The sequence below is a fragment of the Pelodiscus sinensis genome, chromosome 1 (genome assembly GCF_049634645.1).
Source record: "Pelodiscus sinensis isolate JC-2024 chromosome 1, ASM4963464v1, whole genome shotgun sequence".
NCBI classification, from domain to species: Eukaryota; Metazoa; Chordata; order Testudines; family Trionychidae; genus Pelodiscus; species Pelodiscus sinensis.
In genome coordinates this window covers 20,204,464-20,228,037 of record NC_134711.1, presented here as the reverse complement: position 1 = coordinate 20,228,037, position 23,574 = coordinate 20,204,464, and the positions used below count along the sequence as shown (strand labels likewise).

The 23,574-nt window shown below is 40.9% G+C and overlaps 1 protein-coding gene across 2 annotated transcripts in view; it reads right to left on the bottom strand.

The window, feature by feature from the left end:
• SEMA3C (semaphorin 3C) overlaps positions 1–23,574 on the bottom strand; it is a 185,386-nt gene that overhangs the window by 156,358 nt on the left and 5,454 nt on the right. The window lies entirely within an intron of this gene.

Sequence of the window (23,574 nt, the reverse complement as noted above, 5' to 3'; positions counted from 1 at the left end):
GTCTATGTTTTAGCTTTGCAAAATAGTGGGCAGTCCCCTAAGCAGCTTAGAAAGAAACAATGGTAGGTTTTAGAAGAAAGAGAGGGACATTAAAGAAAGTAGCTGTATGAAATCCTTCCATAATTATATTGATTGAAAGAGAGCCAAATTGGGTTTAAAAATGGGGGGGGGGGATGGGAGGTCTGGCTTCAGTATGGGAAAATCTGTGATTTCAGGCAGGATCTCTTATACTGAATCAGGATCTATACTTCAGATTTTTAGTCCCTTCATCTGTTGTTTCACATAGGACAAAAAAATGTTCCATAATTTGTGTAATATTCAGCATCTCTAGCTATTAATTGGGAAAGTGTCAGTTTAACTTTTTAGCCACATAAAAGGTGATTTTCATTTGTACAGGTCATAATTATCTACCCAGGTATTTATGTAGCTTTTGTCACCTCAGTATTTGAATGTCTTACATTCACAAATGGGCGTTATCCTCACAATACCCAGATAAGGTAGGGAAGTAGTATTGTTCCCAGCTACATATGGTCATAAAGCTGATATATACCAGATACATTGCCAATTCTCTGTCATTGCAAAGGTGAATGTAACTCACTTTATTAACTGAAGTGTATTATGTATCTCTGTTTAACAGGTTATCTAAAAAGGTTATCCAGTGAATGTTTCTCCATTACTGAAAGGGAGTAACAGGCTTGTGTTTCATGTAGAGATGTGAAAAGTTGGAGGTGCTTTCAATTTTGCAAAGCCTCCTATTGTAAAGCCACCCCAACACTGGTCTGGAAAGAGATAATGAGGCTGAGAAGGTGCAGATTCAATGACAGGCCTCACCAGGGGGAATCAGATGGTCTAGGTAACTGCTGATTGATTATGGAGCCCTGCTGAGAAGGAACAAGAGAGGCTAGTATAAAGGTTGGAAGCAGAAATGAGGTAGGCTAAGGAAGCCTGAAGTCATGCTCTGTGTAGCAGAGTATCTGAGGACTTCTTTACAATTCCAGCAGCAAATGTGAGAGCTTGGATGTCCTAATACAAGGGGACAGTGAGATGGAAGTAGGAAAAAAGCAGGGAAATAGACAATGGAGCTGCAATATGCAGAGGCCTCCTTTGCTGAAGGAAAATGCACTCTCTCTTAAGTGGACCTCAGAGTTCTGCTGCTGCCTCCTGCTGCTGAAGGGAGCCAACAGAAAATAAAGGGATCCATGCCCTACTCATGTGTGTCTTGGAAGACCAGGAGGCACAAACATTCCTGTTTGGCAAAGTTGTCACAAGAGTAGGAATATCTGCTCAGGATCTTGCAGAGAAGGAGCTCCAGGGCCAGGAGCCTGTAACCCTGGCTAAGGGACTGTTAGGCTTGTAGGGATCATTCCCTTTTCAGGTGTTTCCTTCCTCATCTATACCTATACAAGAAGCCTTAAGCTGAAGGCACCTGACTTGTTAGGAGAGCAGGAGGGGAAAGCTTTTGCTTTTTCCTGTGCGGAGGTGGGAATGTGAGGAGGCATTACCCTTGCAAAGAATAGCATAGTAGCCTAGCGAAAGGCAAGGTTCCAGCTAAAGACCTATAGCAGGAGGATGAGGCTCAGAGCATAGGCATCACAGTGACAGGGAAAGCTGACTGACCTGTAATGACAAAGAATGGGAAGGAACTGGAAAAGAATGATGTTCTTACAAGGATACATCTGAAAGAGGCTGGAATAGTATGGGAAAGGATATTGGTGACTGAGGAGCAAGGGCTATAAGAAGAGCTGCTAGCTGCAGAACTGACCTTGCAAGTGGGTGAGAGAACTGAGGTTCCACTTGGAAAAACTTAAAAATACTATGGAGGAGGAGGGCAGATGACATTGCCCAATGGAGAACTTACAGTAGGAAAGGGATGACTTGTGGACTTAGCTTTGGCAAGATACAAGTAAGAAGCACCTGTGCCCACTAGGGTTATCAGCTTGAGAGGGATGGCATATGGTAGGGTGTTCAACTAATCAACCAACAGAACACATCTGAGGGAAATCAGGAGGCCTAAGTAACTCCAGATTAATGATGGAGCTGGAGCTAAGAAGGAACAGATGGGGATAGCATACAGGCAGAGAGTTGGCAGCAGAAAAGAGCTTCAGTGCGGAAGCTTGTAGCCATTCTCTGGGCATTGGGGTTGTAAGCAGACCCATGATATTTCTATATCAGATTTTGCTTAGGCACAATCAAAACTAAAACCATGGGTAGCTGACATCTGGGGTCCACATTTTTTTCCATTTAAAAGTTAAAGAATATTTGAAGATGGTTTGGGTTTGGGCCCATTTCAATAGAAGCTTATTATTCAGATCAGGTAGAAAGACAGAAAACTTTTGAATCAGTTTGTCTTCAAATACCTTCAACGGACTACAAGGCAGACAATAATAAATTACTGTTTTTCCTTCCACACCCCCTGAAATATCCCAGGCCTTGGCACTGCTTAGACAAAATAATCCTTTGGCCTTGGTTTTCCTGGCTGTAACATTTACTCGATTAGGGAAAATTGAATAGACTAAAATATGAAAATATTAGATAAAATACATACAACAGCATGATTATAGAAGAGCAATATTTCTCTGACCTTCACCTGAACTTGTAAATTATTGATCTTTCTGTGGTAGTTGCTTGACATGTCCCACTTTAGCTGCTGCCAGTTGTTATAAGACAGCAAAAAACCACAAGAACCTTTAGTTCAGTTTGAACTAGACAAACTACAAAAAAAGTTTGGGTGCAGCTGTGAGGATTAGTGGCAAAAAAGAAAATTCAAACCTGCAAACTAAATCTTTGTATATATAAATTATATGAAGTAGCAATTAGTGGCACATGCAGGGAGGAGAGGACAATAGCAAGGGTGTGCCATTTTTAGTTCAAAGAGGATACTTAGCAGTAGGACAGTGAAGTGTGTGAATCCTGAGGTTATGCATAGTGTACCCAGATGTCCCATTTTAAAAGGGATAGTCCTGTATTTAAGCCTTCTTGCAGGTGCCCTGACTTTTTCTTAAAAATATGTGAATTGTCCCATATTTTCTGGCTTCCCAGTCCCCATCAGTACTGGTGGGTTGTGCTGCTGAGTGGATCCCTGCTCACCAGCTGCCCGCCCACCAGCAGGGTACAATGGCTAACAATGTGGTGGGTGTGCAGTGCTGGTGGTGGGATGAAGATACAGCAAATGAGGCCAGCCACTCCTCCTAATAGCTCATCAGTGCAGCACCCTTCCCTCCTCCCCCCGCTGCACCACAGCACTCAGCCCACAGGGTTCTGCCCCTCCCCAGGATTTTTCCATCTAGCAATGGCTGCAAGCTGCTGTGGTTGCTGAGTGTAGTCCAGTGCTAGACAGCAACTGGGTACAAGCTGCCTCCGCTGCCCACCCACTGGCCTTTTAAGTGCTTCCCCTCTTACTGTCCTCTCTCTGCTTTGTCTCTTCTCCTCCCCCCCCCCCACCTATACCCTCCTCCATATCCACCTTTCCCTCCCCCAGCAGGATACATCCTGCTCCCAACACAGTGCAGAGAACAAACCCCTGGTCAGAGCACTGAACTCCCCAGCAGTGTGGCTGGCAAGTGTTTTCTTTCCCCTGCTACTGCTGGCTGGGCCAGTACCCAGGAAAAGCTCAAGGCCCTGTGGCCCTGGGTGCTGGCCAGGAAGTCCGGCCCTGCGGCCCTGGGTGCTGGCCAGGAAGTCAGGCCCTGCATGTGCCACAGCACTGCACATTGCAGGCTTGGGGAATTGAGCAGTAAAGCCATAAAGATAAGAAGGTAAATAAAAAGAATCCAACTACACTATTTATTTTTAACGGTCTCAGTCAATTTGATGCTAATTTAAACATTTGCATGATTGATTGCTATTAAACAAGCTTAGATATGTTTATCAGATGTCCTCTATTTAGCATAGGGAAATATGGTCACCCTAGTTATGCAACTGACATATTGTTCATTGATTCTAAATTCTAGCAACTACATGAATCAAAAAGTTTTCTTGGATCTCTGAAGACAATACTGAAACAGGAGCATAAAGAGTGGTGCATACTGAAGTTGGGAAATGAGTCAGGAATTCAGATGTTACCAAGATTCCAAATAAAGGAACTGGTGCACTTTTAAAAATCCAGCATTCATTTATAAATCTCATCCAATCTCAGAGCAATTCATAGTGAGAAAAAATTCCATTTATTTTCATGCAGTCCTTGAGGGTATTCTATCGCCAAAGACTTGTTGTTAAAAAATTCCATTTTGTTGCAAACGTCAGGGATGCAAATTACAGAGCACACTAGTCCTCTGGGACTACATTAAAACATGACCTTTTAATTTGTGCCAGCAGCATCCACATGGGCAAGTTACAGGGTAGCATGCTAATGCACACTACAATTCAACCCCATCCCACACACATACCACAGTGAAAACTGCAGGGCCAGGTAGACATATTTCATACAGTATTCCTCGTAGCCCTGAAAATAAAGGGGCAGAGGGGAACTTTCTGTGCCCCATTCCCTTACCCAATTGAATGTATAAAGGAGACTTGAAAGCTATTTCTTTGTCAGTAGGTTTTTGCCTGTTTCTGTGTTTACACTGGAACAGCCAGTCTTAGCCTTGTCCAGAGAATGACCAAGAGTTTCAACAGTAAAACAGTTTCACTATCCCACTGTTCTAGTTTCAGCGTCATCATCCTTCCCGCTCATCCAAACATAGAGTCTGAGGGTGATTGTGTGCGCCTCCCTTCCCTCTTGAAAATTCATGCACTGTAAGTATTGGGTCTTGACCCACTCTGTTTTGCTGGGGGATATAAATGGAAGCAGAAGGACCATATTCTGAAAGAGTGTTGGCATTAGTGAAATTTTAAAAGCAGAGTAGCAAGAAATCTATTATTTTTTTCTCCTCTTCAAGTTCCTTTTCCCACATACAGCAGGAGACAGGCAAGAGAGGGTGTGGCAGCTGGGAAAACAGAGGCAGCATATTTTACTATGAACTGTGACACCAACACACCCAAGTTTTATTCATTAGAGAAGATGAACAACTGTTCTTATAAAAAAACTCTTTTGTCTGACCACAAGAGAGATTGATATTTTCTACGGATAAAGAAAGCTACCAGGGGATTCTATCATTTCATGTTCCAAGTTGATAACTTCATTTGTTTTTCTAGAAATCTTCATCTCGCCCACAATCTTTGTCACTGGTATTTATTACCATAGATAACACCTGCCGAGAGCCTTCTGTCACAAAGCTTTTGAAGGCCTATGGCAGCTTCACGCTAATATCTTTCAATGACCCTGGGATTTAAACCCGTATCCTTAGGATTAAGTAAGATCAGTTTTAAATGAATAGCCCTTTATAGCGAATATGCCTGTATCCTGCATGAGACACAGAATGAATCTGTTTAGAAAGCATAATTTAAATCGGTCAATGCACTTAGATGTCCAGTTTCAGTACCCTGTCCTATACTTTATATTTCGCTTCTGTTTCACTGCTCTTAATTTGGCCAAGCATTTAAGATCAGTGGCAGAGCTCTCAACACTTATAGTACTCAGCTCTTTCCATTATGTAATACCTTGGTTCCCCTCTTCCTTCCCTCTTGGGGATTGATAATGGGACACTGAGGCTCTCACTTCTAGTTGTTCATATGAACTTAATCATAGATAGGGACCAAAAGTTACCATCTGAAGTCTTCTGTGATGGGAAGTGGTAGTGCCAATCCACCACAGGAATGGTGGCAGCAGTTTGGAACCTACACCCTTAAAAATGCTGCAGGAGCCCCATAAAGTGTTTTCCAGTTGGCCCAGGAGGCTACCTGAGGGTGGGCTAGCTGGGGGTGTCCCAACCCCACCCCTTCTGCCCGAGGCCCAGTGCCTTCTGGGAATGCAGTCATCCCGCCCCCTCACCTTGCGTGGGGGCCCAGCAAGTCTATCAGCCCCCGGAATGAAGGAACCTGTTTTATCTTATATATATATAACATTACGCATACTGATAGACACACATGAAATTGAAATAAACTGTATCCAGATGTTGCAGTAAGCAAAGGTCTCAAGCCTGTTTTAAAAGCAACATTTATTTTGAGATCTGGTCACAAACCCTGCTTGTTTAATTTAGAAGAAACTTTATCTTAGTGCTGAAGGAGCTCAATGGAATTTCCAAAACTAAATAAATAAATTATAATTCTGCACCTGAAAAGACTGCATTTAATGCCTCTCACTCAGCACACTCCATCAGAACCAGCACGGTGATTTATTCATCCTCTTTATGAATAAGCTCAGTGTAACAGCAAAGAGACAATCTCTCTTTCACTTAAATGAGACAGCTAAAGAGATTAACTGCAGAAAATGTGGGCAGGATCATCTGACAGATTGCTTTTGTGTTGCTTCATGTCACGCTTCATATACAGGATTTCTCTCTTCTGAAGAGGGAACTTTCTAAATATAATAGATATGGTACAGAATAGACAGATACACAGATGCAATGTTCCCTTTTGAGATAGAGCACTGGACTGCTTTAAAGTAGAATAATTTGTGTATAGTGCAAACTTTTATATTTGGGTGCCAAACCTTTAAGGCACTTTATTTTGTATGACACAAATTAACTAGCTTTTGGAGTCCCGCCCCGAGCCTCCCATGGGGGGATGTAATGCTCTTTTGGGTCACATTTCTGACCACTTTGGGGAAAGTTATTCTATCTCTTTTGGATAGTGTCTAATGAGCCAGCTTCTCTGAAGCCATTGCTCAAAGGAGAAGCTAACATTTAAACAGCAATTTCATTTTATGCAGAGCAGGTGTGAAAGACAGCTTCTAAAGACAGCTTCCCAAGTTGCCATAGCGAATCAGAACCAGCCATAGGTACTGTGCTGAATGCTAATTATGAACTCTGTTTCCTCACCAAAAGCAGAGCCTGGTATCTCTGATGCACACAATCGGCTGGTATTAGTGGATGACTTATCTATCTCCTGTCAAACATGTCCACAACACCCATCTTGCTTGTGACCAAGTGATCACTTGATGCTACATGACGGAGGATGCATAAGTTTTTACAGGGCTCTGATACTGGGTCCATTCATCAAAATATGTGAGGAGTTGTATATCTATATTGAAATGATATTCTTAAGTCTTGTCATTAAGTCAGGTCACCAGGAAGCAATGTTCCTTTTAGGACGAAGTAGCTTACGCGTACCTCCCTTTCTGTGTTCTGTGCAAGATACTGCACAGAAGCCTGGAATGAACTGAAAGCTAAGGAAATCTACAGAAAGAAACAGCAGGGGGTGTCTCACTTATTAATAAAGACAAAGGATTGGTCTGGAATATCTTGGAGTACAAAGAAATATACTTCACCTAGCAAGTAAACTGACAGCATGCATAGCTGCAAGTAATTTGAGTGAGCCTTACTCTGTAAGACATGAGAGAACTTGTTAATTACAGTCTACAATTAAGTCTCTACTCTAAATTGCATGTTATGGTTTCATTTTATAAATAATGGTTTGTTTCCAATACTACTTCTTGAGAATCCCTCTACTTTGTTACATTTGATTTAGATATGAACAAATGAAATAGCAGACAGTTAAGCAGAGTGGTGCTCTGAGGCAGGGCTGGATTAAGACATGCTGAGGCCCTAAACTATATCAAGTTTGAGCCCCATAGCATTACCCCCCTCCCCAAAAAAGTGTATTGTTTTAACAGAAAGGACAATGCAAACAGAAATAATTAAGTTTTATATTTGCATATGTATTGATACATAGGTAAGGTAGCAACTAAAAACTAGTAATTTTTTTTTTAATTTAGAGGCCCCTCATAATATGAGACGTAGCTTACTTAGCTTGTGCATACATCCAGCACTGCTCTGAGGTAGAACAGAAGCCGGGCTGTTCTGCTTCTTTGGATGCAGCAAAGTGGAGAATGCTGCAAGTCTGGAGTAGAACAGGGAGATGCCTGAGTGCTAGTGTGCGCCAATCCGAAGAGTGACAGCAGGACTCCTGAGGCTGAGAGAGGAGAGCTTATGTTGCCCAAGGCCAGTGGAGTCGGAATGCTGACCCATGGCAGGCACAGATGAGGCTTCCTCACATTAAAAGCAGGTGGTAGTGAGATGCCTCCTAATCCTGGATTCCCCTGAGAAGTGTATCACACCATGATGGCCAGGTGTGCTATATAATACAAAGAGGGACTGACAAGCACTGCTCAGTGACTTAATTTAAACTGCCTCTGTCAGTGACTTAATATTCCCCTTGCCCCTTATTTATTCATGCTATCCTCCATCAGTGTAGTCACCATAGGATTCCTTTCAGTGACTGCAACCCCACATCCTACTCTCTCCAGAGCACTGTTCTTCTCTTGTCAGAGCCTTTCAGAGAAAGAAGTTACACAGCCTGCTTCTCTGTCTCCTATGAGTTCAGATGTAACCCAGGAAATGTGCCCTCTAAGAGCTTGTCAGTTCATAGGAGGGCAATCACAGAGGTGAAAGAAAGACTAAGCAGATGGATGGTAAATATTGGCTCCTCCTCTTATTTACCCTTCATGTCGCTGTTTGTTCGGGTTGTATACAATCTCATGATTAGCTGACAGGAGAAGTTCTCTTCCACGCTCAAACTGATTTGAAGGGGGAAGTTTTCTGCAACAGAGCTTAAAAAGCTTCCCCTGAACATACCCCAGGCCATTTTCCCAGCCTGGTGTCAATGTGCCCCCATGACACACAAGAGAATTCCCAAAAGTTAAGGGCCCTCCATGGTCATTCTATAAAGACCAGTTACAAAACAGAAACCCAACCATATTTCTGGACAAGGCCTGTGCAAGTCCCAATCAGTTGTTCCAATAGAACTGGGATCTGGTCCTCCTCAGGGTGAGCCTATGAATAATGGACTTCTATGTTTGTGGAGATAGACAGCTCCAATCAGGCCAATGGCAGCATGTGCAGCAAGGGGGGGTCATATTCTGCAGCTGTCTGTGGCCTGCAGTTTTGGTGGGGGGAGCAACATCCCCCCCATCTACCTTCCTACAACCTCACCCATGAGGGTAAATGGAGAATTGAGGAGAAAAGTGATTCTGCTACATGATTGCTGGTGGTTCATTTGAAATCAACATCATCAAGCCTGCCCCTGATTTCTCTGATCTTTTGGAGGAACACTCATATTTCTTCCTGAAGAACACTCTCATTCACTGACAGAGACTCACTTTGCTGCTGCCAGATACCGGACTCATTTTCTCCATGTGGTGATGTCACAGAGACTTATTCTAAAACATATTTTACAGGACTTCGTTAAAACGTCTATCTTGTGGAACACTGATGCTGGAAAGGAGAATGGGTAAGCGGAGTGTGGCTCTCTATAAGTTAAGTATCAGAGGGGTAGCCGTGTTAGTCTGAATCTGCAAAAGCGACGAGGAGTCCTGTGGCACCTTATAGACTAACTGAAGTGTAGGAGCATAAGCTTTCGTGGGCAAAGGCCCACTTCGTCAGATGCATGTGTATAAGTTGGCACTGATGGACTGCAAGATACAGTATCAGTGTTAGCTCTGCCTAGAAAGCAGCATTGCATGCCTGGCCCCAAAATCTATTCTAACCCCTCAAACAAGACCATGTATATAACAATGGATGGAGTCTCACCATTATACAGCACTAGAAGATTTGCCTGGCATTGGTCGGGGTCTTTAACTCTTTTTTTTTAAATCAAATGAAAATGTACCTGCTTCATTTAAATCAGTGCTTTGTGGTGGGGCTGGGGATGAGGGGTTAGGTATGCAGGCTGTCCTGGGGAGAGGGGATTACCTCAGCCATTTCTCATCACAGCAGCTTGAGGCCAGATAAAAAGGGCCTCTCCACGGCTATTGCAGCTCTAGCGGGCACAGCTGGGGGAGGAGTGCTTGTTCCTTGGCTGGGGCAGGTCCATGTTCATCTGCCTCCTGTGCTCCCCAGCTGTTGTGAGAAATGCAGCCAACTATGTACTTTCCCCTTGCTCCCTGATGAAAGGGATCAGGCAGCAATGTTCCTGTACAAAGTGGAGGAGTGGGTGTCCAGTACCCCTCCCTAAAGGGTGTCAGGTACAGGATGCTTAGGGCTGGGACAGTGCTGGATGGGGAGTGTGTTCCCCTCCAGTCTCTTTCACCTGCCTGGTGTTTGTCTCTCTTCTGTATGGTTTTATGAGAAGCAATCCCATTCCAGATACATCCCATTTTCCTGGCACAACCAAACCCTTACCTTGCTTTAAATTATGATAAGAGGAAGCTGTATATTGAATATGGTGCTCCTAGTTCTTACCGTTTAGGAGGAGTTCTTGAATAAACAGCGAAACTCTCTCAAATATATACTAGATTACTGGATCTCATGGGAAATATTTGGAGTCCTTTCTTTACTTCTTCCTTAAGAAAATACTTTTGCAAAGCTTTTTTAAGAGTGTCTGGTGAGAGGTATCACTTTTAAGCAGTAAATGTGAATTGTGGAATTATCTCTGCCTAAATGCCTACCTTTGCAAATAAATCTTGTGCAAAGTAAGGAGGTCAGCCTGTCTGATCTAGTGATCCCTTCAGACCGTAAACTGTATGAAACCTAACTTCAAAATACAGGCATAGAAGCCAGAGGGCCATCAAACCACTCCACTATTGACTCATCTGGCACAAACTTCCTCCATGAACCAAACTGAATATCCGACATACATGCACAAAAAAATAGTCTGGGGCCTGCTCTGCTTCCAACCCCAGCTCCTCAGTATCCCTGATGATTAGACAGGCTTAAAATTACTTTTGAAAATTCCTACATGCTTATATTTACCAGTTTAGTCACAAAGTCCTTGAGCTTTGACAATCTATCTGCATTTGCCTAAATATGGATTTAGGTGCCTAAATTTAGGTACTTAGGAGCAGCATTCTAAACGAGTGTGAGAAAATTAAATCAATGGACCTTGTACATCTCACTTGCTATTGTGCTTTAAAAGTTGTGGTCCTACTTTCCCAAAGAGCCATAGAAAGAGCAATGGTTTTAGTCTCTTGATTTAGCAAACAGTTCATGTGCATGTGGCAAATGCTGTGGTAATTAGGGGATGGAGATACTGATATTGAAACATACTCGGCCTTGAGACAAACACAGCTTCATATTGCTTAGTTAAGTATGCTTCCTTTGCTTCAATACATATAAATATCCTGAACACAAAGTATAACAAAACTCCAGAAGGTTTTAGACTCTTTTCTGTACATTAAGAAAACAATGCAGCTCATATAGTTATTCTGAGCAGAAGCAGGAAGTGAGATTTTTAACAACATGAGCTATATTCACATTAAACCCACCAAAAAAATCTAAGCCCAGAATCAGATCTCCATGTCAACTAAACCCTATCAGGCCTCTAAAAGTAACTTTTTGAAGAAATGCCAGCTTTTTCTTAGAAAATCTTAACTGGTTCTTATTAATGTCATTTTGAGGATGACAAAACACGTGGTGTTTTATTCCAGTTTACAAGTCTGGCTTCTAAGTATACTCTACATCTTATTGTGTTCACTCAAAAAAGACCTCTCACGCAATTGAAGCGATAGGGATTCTGTAGGCTAGAGTGAATGCAACAGCAGAATGAGGAGGAGTTTTTAAAAACTGGAAGGGTTCCATTTTACCAAGCAAATGCAAGTATTTTAAAGGCAACATTCTCATTGAAATTTCTTCCATTTTCAGGTATCCAAGCTAAAAAATAGCATAGAGCAGGTGTGGGCAATAAAATGATGGCGGTTCACCAGCGATTGCAGCTCCCATTGGCTGGGAATGGTGATCCTCGGCCAATGGGATCTGTGATCACCCATACCTCCTAAGGCACAGGTAAATAAAGTGGTGTGGGGGCCTGCCAGAGACTAAATCCTGGCAGACTGGATCCAGTCTATGGGCCGGTATTTTCCCACATCTGAGATAGAGGATCAATCATATTTTCGAAGTGCTGCAGGAAACAGCATTGGCAACTTAGCAAAGCTCTTCATCTGCTTTAGACTGGGTGAATATTGGTGTGGGAATCAGTGTGGTCTTTTTGAGAAGGAATCAAACCGAGGTCTAGATCTCCAAAGATGAATTATAGTGGCATGTTCCGCATGGGCATGTCATTAACCTTGCTTTGGGAACCAGTGAAATTCCAAGTTGGGTAAATACATCCTACTCCTCAAATGACCTCAACAATTCAGTAAAATGCAGTATTTTTCTCCATTCCCTGTCCCCAGATAACATGTGGTGGTGTTATATGCTGTTAAAAATATGTCTATGCTTCACTCCAGAGGTGGCTGTGCTTCAGTCGGAGACCAGGTGATTCCTGAACAGGTCAGGTGTCCAACACTGCAGATCGTCTGAGCTCAGTTCTGTTGCCATCAATGGCAGTTCCGAAGACAGAAGTCAGGCCCATACTTTATAAAGTGCTTTGGTATCGTACACATCATGTATGTCCAGCGTCAATCACACATCTGCATGGAGGAATAACAACTGAGCATGTTTTCCATATCCACTTTACTTTTTCCATCTCTGGTAACTGGTTATAGATTTCCCAGCACATTTAGCCCGTCATTTGATTTGCTATTTTAATATTGCAGAAATATTCAATTATCTGCCTTCATTTATTTTCTTCTCCTCCTGTATAAATCTTGGCAGCCTTGCTCTGGTGTATTGAGAGGTAAGAAAAAAAAAATCCTTCTTACCAACCCTGACCATTTTTTGAAGTGATATAGTGATCAAACAGCTGTCTCATATAACATACTCCTTTTGCCTTTTATATCCACTTCACCAGCTCATTTAAACTGGTCCATAAAGGGTAATAGACTGATTTATGCAGCTGTTCAAAGAAGTAACACATTTGCCAAACTGAATCCCCATAAATTGATTTATTCTGCATCACATGCTACTTGTGAAAGCTGAGCTATAATAAAAACATTTTTTCACTAAAAATTTGGGAAGGACAATGGGGCTATGTCTAGACTGCAGGCTTCTTTCGAAAGAGGCTCTTTCGAAAGCATCTTTCAAAAGAGCCTCTTTCGAAAGATCGCGTCTAGACTGCAGGAGGATCTTTCGAAAGAGCAATCCGCTTTTTCGAAAGAGAGCACCCAGCGAGTCTGGATGCTCTCTTTTGAAGAAGCCCTATTTACATTGAAGAACGCCTTCTTTCGAAAGAGGAACTTTCGAAAGAAGGCGTTCTTCCTCGTGAAATGAGGTTTACCGCCATCGAAAGAAAAGCCACGTTCTTTCGAAATAATTTCGAAAGAACGCGGCTTGAGTCTGGACGCAGGGGAAGTTTTTTCGGGAAAAGGCTACTTTTCCCGAAAAAAACCCTGAGTCTGGACACAGCCTGAGAGTCTAAAAGGGCTCCGAGAAAAGAATTCAGGAAATCTACTTACTTGAGGAGAAAGACATAGGAGACACTTTAGAACTGCTGGAATATTAAATAAATGATATTAAGGCAAAAAGGAAACTTTAGAACTGCAAAGGGAAGAGTAAAAGTAGATGAATGTGAATGTTAATCTGATGTATTTCCATTTATTGCATGACTATTAAATCCCTGTTCCTTATTTCAGAGTGTAAGTCTGACCCTTGTAATGGGTGAAAGCAATGCCTTTAATGAAAGAATTTGGATCCAACCTCCTTTTGGCTATTAATTTTGTAAAAAATCCAATTTAAGACAAAATTATTCCATTAAGCAACTTGGCAATGTAATGCCAGATCATCCACAAGTTAGAAGGTAATTTAAGTGAGGAAATCATTTATCTTAGCATTAGCTAACTAAATTAAATAGGACAGCTTTAAAGTCTGTGTGTTAAGTCCCAAACAACTGCTAAATGTTATATTATGTGCAACCATACTGGTATTTGACATTTCCACTGGGAATAAAAATTATAGTTAAAAAAATTACTGTGCTTCCTACCCAAATTACTGTGGTCATTTAAAAAAAGTCACATGGCACTTATAACAAGCCATCCAGGTATCAGGTCCTGGTGTCCTGGCCAAATTCTATTTTGAGAGAGTACTAAGAGCTCAGCCCTATGAGGTGCTGAGAATCTGCTGCAGTATGCTAAATGCCCTCAACTCCTGTCAATTAGTGGGTGCTCAGAACCTATCAGGAAGTGCTCAGTACTCAGCAAGTTTGGACCCAGAATACTTACCTAAGTGGCATCTATAGTTTCAAATCTATATTATATTTCTTTTCACTCCCTTATGTGACTTTACTGTGACTGCACAAGTGAACAGTTGAACAGTGTTTCAGTGACATGCTGCCAGTGTATTTTAAGAGGGAATTCCCAGAAAAATGTTCCCCTTAGCACATGATGAACTTCATATACCAGGCTGCCAATAGATAGGAAGTGTGAAATACTGGGACTTTTACTCATTCATCCTCCCACTTAAACAAATTACTGGCACATATCTATGCATAATGAGGAGGATTATATTAGTGTGGCAAATACACTTATGTTAAGTCTGTAGGTATACTAGATCGTATTCCTGAAAATAGCCTAACAAGAGCTCAGTTGTCATCTTGTGTGTTGTGAAATGAGAGGGAGTGGAGATTTTGTAAGGAACCTAACAGTATCCACTTCTGAGATCACTCATTGTATTACCCTTGTGTGGAGAAGCTCTAGTCACAGATCAAGACCCCATTGTGCTAGGTATTGTACAAACACAGAATAAAAAGATGGCTCCATTATAAAGACAAAAATCTGGCTTATTTTAAAGGCAAAAGATTTTCTCTCCAGAAGTATTTTTATGAACCATTAGGCAGGGGAAAATAACAGTGATGGGGATGATGTAGTCATATTTGTAGAAAAGGCAATTCTCATGTAGGGCTATGTCTAGACTGTAGGCTTCTTTTGAAAGAACCTTTTTTCGGAAGAGATCTTCCAAAAAACTTCTTCCGAAAGAGAGCGTCCACACACAAAAGCACATCAAAAAAGCGATCTGCTTTTTCAAAAGATAGCATCCATTCAGTGTGGATGCTATCTCACACTTAAGCTGTGATAACTATTGACGGAGTCGCACCAGGGCACCTGTGCTTTTCCCTCTTCTTTTGAAAGAGCTCCCTCTTCCCTGTCCACACCTGCCTTTTTTGGAGGTCTTTTGGAAAAAGGCTTCTTCCTCATAGAAAGAGGATTACCAGCTCCAGAAAAAACCCTCTGTTCTTTCAATTTACTTTCGGAAGAATGCGATTGCAGTGTGGACATAACTCAGGTTTAGTCAGAAAAACAGCCATTTTTCCAACAAAACTCTGAAGGGTAGATATACCCTAGAGGTGGTTTTGTTACTCCTGATCTTCCCATCAATTTGTTAGAGGATTTTAACAAGAGAGTCATGAAAATCACGTTAGTGAACAGGGGTTTTGTCCTTCCAGCACTTGGACTGTCAGTAGCAGTGCATGAAAGGATTCCATAAATATGCAACATGTATCCTTAGGAATGAAACATCACTATATGAATATAAGATATTACAGGAAGACATGGAATTCACCAGCAAATTGTGCCCTTATCACTAACGGTCCTTAGGTTAAAAAGAAAAAAAAAAAAAAGAGGGGGCACAGCAATGCCCAGTCCTCTATAAGGGCATGTTACTGGAGTCAAACAGAAACTACATTGAAAAGATGAAAGCATTCGTGTTGAAATGAAAGAGCACAACATCTAATCCATCTGCTTATTTACTGAAGGAGTTCACTCAACACTCTCCAATAAAAATGAGTAATTTTTGTGTGTCACGTGTCACTAATAATCTCTGACACATACACAGGCTTCGGAAGCATCGTATATCAAAGAGCATTGTGAAAGCTTCAAGTGTATTTACTGTTTTATTAAAGAGGGCCCATGGTGCAGCTCTTGTTACTGATATTCATACACTTCATATTAGGATAGTAGGCATATCAATGCCTTTCTCTGTTCAAAAAAAAATTACAAAGTAGAAGAACATTGTGGTCAATATGATCTCTGCCTGAGCAGTTTTTGGCCTGCAACAGGGCACAGATGGGAAAATTGTAGCAAGGGAATAATGGAGCTGACCATGCCATTTCTCTGATAAATAGAGGATTAAAACAGGGAGGGCTTGTCAAAGTGAGCTGAGGTTTCATTTTTGCTCAACAGAAGACAAAACTGAAAGTGGCTCAGATCTAGGGTCCACTCATCTAATCTCCAAGGATTGAGAATGGGAGAAAGTTAAGTGACACGGACCCTCTGTTAGAATATATTGTTACTGTTGTGGAATGGGAGAAATATCCAGAGCTCTTAGCACTCCCCTAAAGAAATTAATTGGTGAATGATAAATAAAAGAACTGAATGAGCAAGACTTTTACCAGATTTTGGCTAGATTTCCCCTTTACCTTCTTCCTTTGCAGTCATATATTATTCATCACTTCCTCTAATGACTTCAGTGTTGCTGATGAACAGATCAGACAAAGCCCATGTTTCACCTTTCCGATCCCCTCTGACCTCACTGTATGATAGTCCTCATAGCTGAAGTTCATAATCCACCCTGTGCATCATCTAGGGAAAATAAGTCTGATTCTCTTTTCATGTGAACTGAGGTCAGTAAGAAGTTATGCCACTGTAGTCAAGTGAATGACATTGATAGGAAATACATACCGGTGAGAGAAGATTCAGGATATTTATCTGTACAGGGAGCATTTTCAGTGAACACTGGGTTTTTCACATCTGATAAATACTACTTAAAAAAGGATTTTTTTAAAAGTCAGTATGTGCCAAGTGTAAAGATTGATTATGCAGACATATCATTACCTGTATCATGTCCACATTTGCACAGCATAGTTCTAAGACAATTGCAAGCTAAATTAACCCATTTAAAAATAAACGTATTTTCTATGCACAGAGGTGGATTACTTGCTTCTGTCATTTCCATCAGAGACAAGGGGCACCTACTTTTCTATTTAAACAAATGAAGTGTAGTGTTAAGTTCTAGACTCTATGGTCCCAAATTTTCAGAAATGATTTCAGGTGTTCAATTTTCAATGCCATGGGAGCTGACTGATCAGAGGGCAGGTGCACAGCACTTCCTAAAAATTAGCCCACCATAAGTATGTCTACTAAGCTCAAGTCTGTGTGACCTGGGCTTGTGGTTTTAGTGTTTCCAAGCCTTTACTTGTGTGTTCCCATAGCATTGTAAACCTGATTTTATAGGTGCTAGACTTAGGTTTTACAGTGCTGCAAATGAATCCATGCTTTGCTGTGCATTCCTTTTATCTCAGGTCTGCATCCATACTGCCACTTGACAGGATTTGGACCTGTATCATGGTGGGACTTGGGCTTGGACTTATGCCCCCAGCAGGATCTTGGAACCTGGTTGCTGTGTGCTTGCTGACCCAATACTGGAGTGGAACAGACATGCCAGGCCCCTGGCCAAGGGGGAGGATGCCTCCATGCTCCCGGAACGGATGGGGGCCTTGGGTGGAAGAGGCAGAGCTGGGGCATGCCATGTGGTGCTCAAGTGATTATTTAAAAGTCCTAAGGCTCTGGCCACTGCCACTCCTGCAGTAGCAGCAGTGGCAGCCGGGAGCCTTAGGCCCTTTTGAATCACCAGACCAGGCAATTGGAAGGTCTGTAAATCATACTGCTTAGTATGTGGATGAAGGGGTGGGGGCACTTTGGCTCACACCTGAGTGAGCACCCAACCTTATTGTACAGTGTAGACATACCCATACGTGGTCCCTAAAGTTGGGGGACAGGAAACTACTAGTCACTTTAAAAAATGTGGCCTAGGACTCCCAGAATAGGATAATGCTATGATAAAATCTGAGAGAAGTTTGATAAGTTGTGCATCCAAAACAGAAATAAGATCTCAGATTGATAAATCTTTCAAGTAGCCTTTTACCCTTGCTGCCTTTTGGAAGTAGCTTTCATCATATGAACACCACCAAAGAGTTCATCAACTATTTGACCACAAAACTATTGACTGCTTGAACTGTCACCACCACAAAGTAGGCCAAATAATAAATGAACTTTTTATTAAGTGTAAGTAGCATTAGCATTACAATGAGGGATTGTTTGAAAACAAGCTGTGTTGCTGTTGCTCAGAAGCTAAAAGAAAATGGTTCTCAGTTTCTTTCTTTCTCCTGGAGGGCAACCACAGGGGATATATTAAATCTTTTAAAATATGTTGACAGCTGAAAAGGGGCTGCTGCTGACCTAGTGACATTGTATGCTTTTTAATAGGTATTAATGAAGTTGGGTGAGTCTTTCTTAGAAGTTGCTTATTTGTTCTAGTAAGATTTAGCCTCATGGAGAGACATAGCTATCTGTGAACTTGCACAAACTTAGACCTGATCCATTACTAATTTGTCATTTCCAGTGAAGACAGTGGGGGATCTACACAGGAAACTTCTATTTGACTATGGTGTTAGATACTAGGCTGTGTGAAATGTGCACAGCAAAACTTGTGAAACTCACCTGGTCTGGGCATCTCAATAAAAGTCAAAGCAGGTTTGCAAAAAGGTCCAAAGCTCAAAAACCATCTGGAGCAGCCTTGCACTACTAGGCTACGTCTACACTGCAGCGCTATTTTGGGATACTTCTGGTATCCAAAATAGCTATTCCACGTCTTTTGAGTGTGCCTGTTATTTTGAAATATAATGGATTTGCTATTCTAACATCCCTGTACACCTCATTCCACATTTCAGAATAGCGATTTATTTCAACCTAGGTGCTGTGTAGACAGCACCAAATTTCAAAATAAGCTATTTTGAAATAACATTGAAATAAGATATGTAATTTGCGTAGCTCAAATTTCATATCTTATTTCGACCTACGGTGCAGTGTAGACATACCTCTACAGAACAAAGGCATCATGCATGGTTTGGAAGCACATTAAACTCCATACTTGAATTGTAGGTGAATTGAAACCAAAGCAAAGCTTGTGCTACCCTGTGGCCTGATCTTGCATTCTCTGGCTTCAAGAAGAGCTTTACCCATGAGAGGACTGTAGGATTGGGCCCCAAAAATCTTATTTTCCCCAACCTGGTAGGAGCACTCAGGAATGTGAGTGCTCAGGTATATATATTGGTAGGTTCAGAAGCTGCAGGGCTTGGTATCATTATTCCATGAGGTAATTACAGATAGTATGCTTGTGCTAAATTGTATAGATTTCGTATGCTCGAATATCCTGGTGTTTTTTCCCCTCCATCCCACCCACTGCTGATCCAGAATTAGCGGAGCTTAAAGCTAGCTTTCTTCCCTTCTCCCCCATCCTCTTTTCAGCTCTGCTGAGTATAAAAGCGGTGAAGCAGAGGATCTGGCCACTACAACTAACAGAACAATGAGATGATGATAAACTCAGATTAATGAATTCCTAAACATAATTATTGTACAGATATAAATGATGGTACAAGATGCAAGGCATTGGGAAATCAGATCCATAATGCATACATGATACTCAAATTCTTAAGGCACAGGCAATGCTAAATTCCACACTAATGTGAAATAAACATTTAACGATAGAAAATGAGTAACAAACTGTATTTTTAAATAGAAAAGCAGACACATCACTAATCTCAAAAATATAAATTAAGAGTTAAATCCTGCTCCCATTGAAATTAATTGCAAAACTCCTATTATCAGGCCCTCAAAATATTAAAGCGGTTTACTTTTAATTACTGTTCCTTCTTGATGCAATGCATGACAAGGAATGAAAGCAACTAATGATTAAGTCATTTCAGATCTTTATCATTCCCGATTAAAAACGGAATGGGTCAAGTTGCCGACTGGATTCCCCTATGTCAGATGCTATTATGCAAACATCAAGGGACTTGTTCCTAAAAGATGTCAGCTTTAAAATGCATCATGCTTTTTTTTTTTTTCTTCTCCTGGTTACATTTTTTTAAATTTCTGTATGTACTGGTAAAATAGTAACACATGAATCCAATCCAAAATATGAATAATATCACATTAGGAGGAACTATTTGACTTATTGTTGTCTAATTTCATTGTGTTTAAACCATATGGTATACAAAAAGTTACATTTTTATAATATCCATTTATTAAAAGAAAATGAGAATCATTTTTCTAAACATCAATAATTCTTGCATGCAATATCTTATGGTAAAGAGATTATTATTAAAGAGAATGGAAGTACACTGAAGCTGAAAAGTGCCATTGTCACCTTTGAAAAGTAAACAGCATCATATTTCACCTTTTTCTATCAGAATTGCGGACAATAGTGGCCCCATTGTACTGTAAACACAGCAAACTAGGAAATCTCTTTTCACATCCCAAAGTTCTTTTGACCATCTGGAAAGCAAACTTAATACAAATTAAACTTAGTGTTTTCATTTCACTGGGAGAGCTTCAGCTAATGCCAAATATATATGTATAATTTTATACATATATTTGTATAAACATATATATAATATAAATTTACTTCAGAGATCACGAAGAGTTGTTTAAAAGGGAGGAATTCAAAACATATTGTATTAAAAACAAAAGAATATTGCTCTAGGCTTCACATTTTGATGTGCAAAACTCAGCATGTTCAGAGGAAACCAATGACTATGACTGTGCATTGAGGCACTGAGAGGAAGTGATTAGGTCAGTCCATTTAAACACAGTCACGATATCATGAGTACTCCACTACCTTTCTTCTCTGAAGGGTAGAGGCTGGCACTGTTATTCACACTATATAGAGTAAAGGACTATTTGTCTGTGTCTACACTGGCATGAATTTCCAGAAATGCTTAAAACAGAATAGTTTTCGTTATAAGTATTTCCGGAAAAAGAGCGTCTACATTGGCAGGCTGCTTTTCCGGAAAAGCCCTTTTTCCAGAAAAGCATCTGTGGCTAATCTAGACGCGCTTTTCCGGAAAAGACTACTGGGCTGTCTACACTGGCCCTTTTCCGGAACACTGTTCCGGAATAAGGACTTATGCCCGAGAGGGAGCAGAATAGTTTTTCCGGAATAGTGGCTGATTTTGTACAGTAGAGCATCGTTGCTTTTCCGGAAATTCAAGGGCCAGTGTAGACAGCTCGCAGCTTATTCCGGAAAAGCGGCTGATTTTCCGGAATAAGTGGCCCAGTGTAGACACAGCCCATATGTAAGAGTAGCAGAATCTAGTCCAATACAAAGGGGAGATGGCAATACTCTTTACTCTGCAAAAATCGTGCTAAATTTAAGACAACTGTGGCAAACAGAACACAGGTTTTCTGAGACTCAGGCCAACATCCAAATGAGAAGACTATTCCTCCTGTGCTTGTTAGTTTGTCCAGTTCAGATATTGAAGTGATAATACCTGTTTAACCAAGACACCCTCTTTAGTGTTCTCAAATTAAGGACAGCTAGGCTAATTCTCTGTGCTATTTCATGTGACAAATATTGTGATCTGGTTTGTATAAGCCTTTTATGGTTCTGGCTAGAGCAGCAATACATATTCATAACAGACTTTGCCTCTGCCCAGATGGAGTCTGGAATTAGAGGTTGCTAGAGAGGCTAGACTCAGTACTGCAGAATACTGACTCAAAAGCTTCAACATCTTCTGCTCTCCCAGATGGCCACTGAGTCTAAGCCCCAAAATAGTTACCTTAATGTCAATATCAATTTACACCTGCCGAGGACCCAGCCCATTGTGCATTGTACAGTAGTAGGTACTGAACACAATACGTTGCAATCATTCCTCTTTGTGGGGGCTTCTTTCCAAAAATACCTTGCCTGATATACTAGAGCTGCTACCCTTAAATCTTTGAATCACAGAAATTAGAAATGAAAATGATCTCTTAAGTGTAGAATTTGCCTCAACACTGTTTTTCCAGGGTGGCGTTTAGACAATCAGAGATGGAAAAGACATTCATTATACTTAATATTTACCATGTGTTTCTCTGGATATTAGCATGGGGGGGGGGGGGAAGAGGAGGGAAATCTGCCACCAGAAATAGGGTTATCACCATCTTTGGGTATGTAGAAAAAATAGAGTGGGATAGAGAGTCCTGGTAGTCCCACTTTTCTACCTCTTGTGAAGAAAAGAAGGACACTATAAAAACAAAAGGCCAGATTCTTTGATCTATCCCTTGTGAATTTATCATTGCCCAGTGGAGAAGAGAGGCTTAAAGTCACTATGCAGCCCACTGGCAATTGAGGTCCCCAGGTTGATCCCTGGGAGCAACTTACAGCCACCTTGGGGCTATCCTAACTATGCTAGGGACACCCTGGTCTCACACACTGTTTCCATGCCCTATCCACTGCACCGAAGTCCTGCTAGTAAGGCAGTGTAGGAATCACTAAGGTGACTCGATGCTACCCAAGGATTTCACTGCATGGGGGAAATCTTCAAGTGTCAAGACCTGCCAGCCGGGCTCCAGGAGACCAGTGCAGGCAGGATCCGCTCCATGTGATTCAAAGACAGACCAAGCCCAGCTTTTGTATAGGGCTGAGGGATCTGACTATTAAGTGCCAAATAGTTAATAATATTAATTCAAGAGACTTTATAAGCCCAGAGGCCACATGTATCTGGAGAGGTGACTGATATTGAAGTTTCAGACAAAGAATAATAAAGCAAGTGCACCAGCTTTCCAGACATTTGGGTGATTGAAGCAGTAATAGAATAAATGGAATCAGTCATAAAAACACAAATAGCTCCTGACTGGCTGAGTGGCCTTTCCCACTTAATCTTCTTGTATTTCTTTAATATGGGTTAGATGAGTTAGTCACACTTGCAAGTGGTTTGGACGGTGGGTTGATAGACACATCTGGCAAAATGGTTTGGCCTGAGGGTTGAATTCCTTCTAAATTTCATGAAATGTGTAATCTCACAAATTTCCATTCAGGCCTTGGAAACAGCATATGCAGAAAACATCAATCCAAAGTATATTTTGCAGCATTAGATTCTTTTCATTTAAGCACAGCATTTGTCAAAGCCTCTAGGAAATTCTCATACAAATACATAGAAGGGAAAAATTACTAAATCAGTACATAGAATCACCACCATAAATGCTAACAGCCAATGTGAAAGAAGTCCAGTTTTGCAATTAAATTCAGAGGTTTAAAACATTTATATCCCTATTGTGACAAAGAGTCTTAGATGTGAACTGTGCATATATTTTGAAAAAAAGCATGTTTGTAGTCCGTTTACAAAATACGGGCATCAGTACTTTGATTCCATGAGAATTTAAAATTCCTAAGCATGCACACTACTTAATAGTAGTTTGTATACAATACACACATAAAACATAAGTGTTTAAAATGACAGGTGATGTTTGATGCCCAAATTAATATCCTTTAAAAAGGCCTGATTTTCAGAGGGTGACTCCTCAGTCATTTCTGAAATCTCCGTAAAGGTATCTCTACATGAACACCAAAAAAATGGAGGCAATCAAAATTACTGATCTATTTTGCAATTGTTGGTCATGCACTACAATAATTACTTTTAAAATACAAAAAAAATAAAATAAGGGAGAATGCCTTAATTCTGCCTAAGCCATAATGACAGACACTTAAAAAGAAAACAAATCCCATGTATTTGTTCCTGTAATTACAGCTAATAGTAGCCTCCATGTAAAAGTTAACCTCAGCATTTGGCTCTTAGGCACTACAAATAATTTAAAAAAATCATTTATGTGGACACATATTTAGAAGCCATCTCTTAGTTATTACTTGGTTATTGGATTGGATGAAAAGAAGAAAATGTTATACAATAACATTT